At 36.3% G+C, this 4,256-nt stretch overlaps 1 protein-coding gene across 2 annotated transcripts in view; it reads left to right on the forward strand.

Annotated features, from left to right (window-relative positions):
* Nucleotides 1–4,256, forward strand: part of LOC115236628 (amyloid beta A4 precursor protein-binding family B member 1-interacting protein-like) — a 103,043-nt gene that overhangs the window by 44,129 nt on the left and 54,658 nt on the right. The gene's annotated exons all lie outside the window — the stretch shown is intronic.

Genomic DNA, 4,256 nt, shown 5'->3' on the forward strand with positions numbered 1-4,256 from the left:
TATTTTTAAATAATATTTTTTTTTTTTTTTGCTTAAAAATAAGATAATTAAAAATTTAATTTTCATAAAAAAAATATATTAGGGGTTTCAATATATAGAAAATATTTATTTGAAACGCAATGATTAAAATTATTTATTGGATAATTAGTTTTAAAAAAGATATTAGAAATACTTGAAATAATGTTTGATATTTTCGTACTGATTATTTCTTATATACCATTCCTTGTATCATTTCAAGTAATATAATAACAAAATTTTTCAAACAAATTTTTTTTTAAAAAAGGACAGAATTTTAATTTAAGGAATTAAATTTTTCAGAATTTCCTGAAAATTCTGCATTCTGAAAAATCGAGTAAAGTTTAGAAATTCTACCAGGTTTATCGCGACAAAGATTGGTGGAAGCAAAGAGAGATAAGAAACGAAGAGACAAAGAGCGGACAAAGTGCAAGATGGTAGATAGAAGGGTTTGCGAGGTCATGGTCAGCCAACTATCTATGCTCGGTCACGTGAAGCTGCGCGAGCTTTTCGCGTCGAGTCACGAAGCTTCCCGCACGCCAACTTGCGTTTTCAGTATAATATGTACACGAGATTCACTTCCCACGCTCTCCACTTCCTGCTGTCGCAAGCCGCGAGTCTGATTAATCGACTTGAGCAGATCGAATGATTTGATAAGCTGTCCGATAAGCTATCCTAGATATCTCGATGCCGGATCACGATTTAAAGACCGAGAAAACGAAATGGATCAAAATGTATCGCGCCATTTGTTTATAGATTCGAATTGTATTAAATGAAAAGACGACATTAATTCTCGCCTTTATCCATTTCACAAATTGTTACCTCTCCGAGATTGTCGATATACTTTCGGAATATCTCGGTATTATTACGTCGTGAAATCTATTTCGGATTCTCGTCAGAGGCTGCTCGATCTGTTATCGCAGCAAAGGATCCCGGGCTCCCTCCGGGAGCATTTATGTTTATCGTCTTCGCCCTACATATCGCCGATGGGCATTTTTATTTTCGGCGACGAGGCGATCCCATCGCGACACGAGACTGGGAGTCCCCTCGTGCCGTTTTTACAGCGTAATTACGGAGATCGAGCCCGAGAGATCTTTCAACGTGTTACGATCGTCGATACGCGCGAAGATATCCCCCGCGCTTATTACTAATTAAAAAAAAATCCCTCTCCTCGGCATATCCATTACCCGCGTTGATTATATCTTATGTAACGTCGATTGATATCTTTCACGCTTTCGACTATATTATCACGCGCTGTCGATTTTACGATCATTATTAAATGTAACATTTACCTCCGCTGACACTCCCAATCGGCCTTTTTATTCCCCTGAAAGAGGAAATTATTGTAATTCCAAAAATCTTGTAATAATTTTAATGAGAGAAGATTTTACATTAAATGTGAAAATATAAATTTTGCGATGAGAAGAATTTCAGGCAGGAATATTAAGTCTCTTTGATGTTGATCGCCTAGTTACTTGCGTAATTTTCAAGTTTGTTCCTCACGCATATTTGCATATAATAGAATGTTACGTGTATATAATTTAATAGATAACATACTCATAGATTATTAGACCGATCGATTCAGGGTTGTTCCAGGTTGTACTTATCGATAAATTCCAAAATGCACTGATCTACAGATAGCCATCTACAGATACATAAATTTATAGATCGTTTGATCTAAAGACATGTTGGTCCATAAATTGTCGGAACGCGATGGGTTCGTTCGGTTAGATCAGATAGATTACTAGATTCACAAGCTTCGTAAGCTGGAAGAGAACGTTTCGAGATCTACAGATTACATCGTTCGTTGGATCTTTTCCTTCTATACTCTACGTCTCTTTAAGAAACGATTACACTTTATAAAGCGAATATATACGCTGTAATCGAGAGATAATTGAGTTTAATTAGAGTCTGAATAGAAATTTATAGCAGACAACTATTTAAATTCAAATAAAGATAAAATATTTAAATTTAAAATTTAAATATAACAATAAAATGATAAAGATTAAATATATTTTTTTATTCTATTAAAAAAAAAAGTGAGAAGAGCTCACTTAATCGTTTTTTTAATTAGCATAGAGCTTTCTTAGCAAAACGTTATTGTATAAAATCGAATTCTCGCATAGGAAGACGTTTGATTATTAATTCTGATTGATTGTGTTTCCTTATAACTCCCACGTCAATTTATAGATGGATAAAATTGCGCTCCGTTCGATTAGAACTATTCACGCTTAGATCGCGAAGGTTGCGAGCAGAATGCAGACGGGCAGATGTCGAGCAGCTGCCGCGGCAAATTGCCTTCGTGCCTTGCATTTAATTCGCGATCGGTTGTCTTCGCTCGAGGCCGAGAGCTAGACTCTGTCCGAAAGTTCTCCGCAGCTGTCTCCGAATAGTGTCGACAACGATGCTGTCATTTGCCTATTGACCCTTTTAACGCGGTCCTTGCCGCTCATTTGACACTCGCCGACAGTGACCCCTCCGATGTTCTCATCGATCGCTACATACGCAGGATGTCTTAGTCTTTGCAGAATTACTTAACCGATCTAGAATCAATTTTTCCTTGCCGCGAAAATTTTATCGAAAACTTTTTATATCGATTATTCATGGAGTTGATCAAATATCTTCCAAATGTCAAAAAAGTGTATTTTCAACTAATAGGAAAAAGAGAAGACAGCTTTGAAGAAAGATCTGCATACACACATGCATATTTTTTTAAAAATAATTTTTTGAAACATTTTATGTTTCTTAATTTTGTGAATTACTATAACTTTTATATCTATCATATCATAAGATCTCTCCTTGTTTCCATTTTCACTTTCGAGATAAAACTTTTTATCTTCTTATCAAACGTCTGTGTGCGCTCGCTATTATCGTTAGAATCAAATAGAATGCATACGCGGTGGAGATTCTGAATACTTTATATATCGCTCAATCGAGCGAGATCGGCGTACGGTATACGATTCAACGAGCGTCGAGAGATAAAACTCATGCGGTCGCGCGCGAATGGTTTTGGTTTATTATAATTGAGCGTGCGCACGATTATGTTATTCCGGCGCACCCTTCGCGATTTTAACGTTCGGCTCGATTGCCGATTTGCATCTCCCTGAAACGCGTTCGAGCGCGAAGGAATCGTAAGGAAAATCGATGACGCGCTATTAACGAAGCTGCGGAGCCTGGGTAAAGCGCATTTCACTTTATTGTTCCTTCCATCTCAGAGAGAGTCCTCTCTCTGAATCGTTCCTCACAATGGCATTGTACGCTGGATTATATACATCGTAAAATACAATATCTTATATTCGGATTAGGCGAGTCTAGAGAGGTGCGTAACGAAGGTCCGACCGCGTCACGAGAGAATTTTGTTGGATAAAAAGCGCATAAAAAGCGACGATGGGTGTCCGTTGCATGCAATTGTCGCAGCATTTATAATATAAAAACGAATTATTATTTCTGAAGATGATCCGGTATCGTTAAATGCGACGGGATACGCGATAAGCTCATCGTAAAATACAATATCTTATATTCGGATTAGGCGAGTCTAGAGAGGTGCGTAACGAAGGTCCGAGAGAAGGTCCGCGTCACGAGAGAATTTTGTTGGATAAAAAGCGACGATGGGTGTCCGTTGCATGCAATTGTCGCAGCATTTATAATATAAAAACGAATTATTATTTCTGAAGATGATCCGGTATCGTTAAATGCGACGGGATACGCGATAAGCTCCGTTTTGTTAACGCAATTTTATTACTTGATATTATTCGCGCCCCTCATCAAAATTTTATACTACTTAAACTAATTAATTCTCTGACTCTGAACAGTGATTTATTTCAATATAAAACACATTTCATAGAGACTTAAAGATATATGTAATGTATTAAATATATACGTATAATAATTTTCAGTTTTATTTTTCGTAGGTACGTTTCTTCTTATTTTCTATAGAAAAAGAAATCTTTTCCCGCAATAAAAGTAAGAAATAATACGTTTTCGAGAATTTGATGAGACAATATGCAACTCATTCCAGCGATATTGGCGCGTGCCCGTGCATATAATTTTTTGGGGGGGGGGGGGGTGCTTATATTTAACATATATTAGTAGTTTTCTTTCATTAAATTAAAACATATGTTATCTTTAACGAAGTTTAAAATCATCTCTGTAATATTGAACAATCGAACTTTTCAATTCTTTCAATAAAGCGATAAAACTCTGTTATGGAGAAATCACGACGTGCTTCTGAAAAAATAATA

Source organism: Formica exsecta, unplaced genomic scaffold (assembly GCF_003651465.1).
Source record: "Formica exsecta isolate Colony F162 unplaced genomic scaffold, ASM365146v1 scaffold258, whole genome shotgun sequence".
Classification (NCBI taxonomy): domain Eukaryota; kingdom Metazoa; phylum Arthropoda; class Insecta; order Hymenoptera; family Formicidae; genus Formica; species Formica exsecta.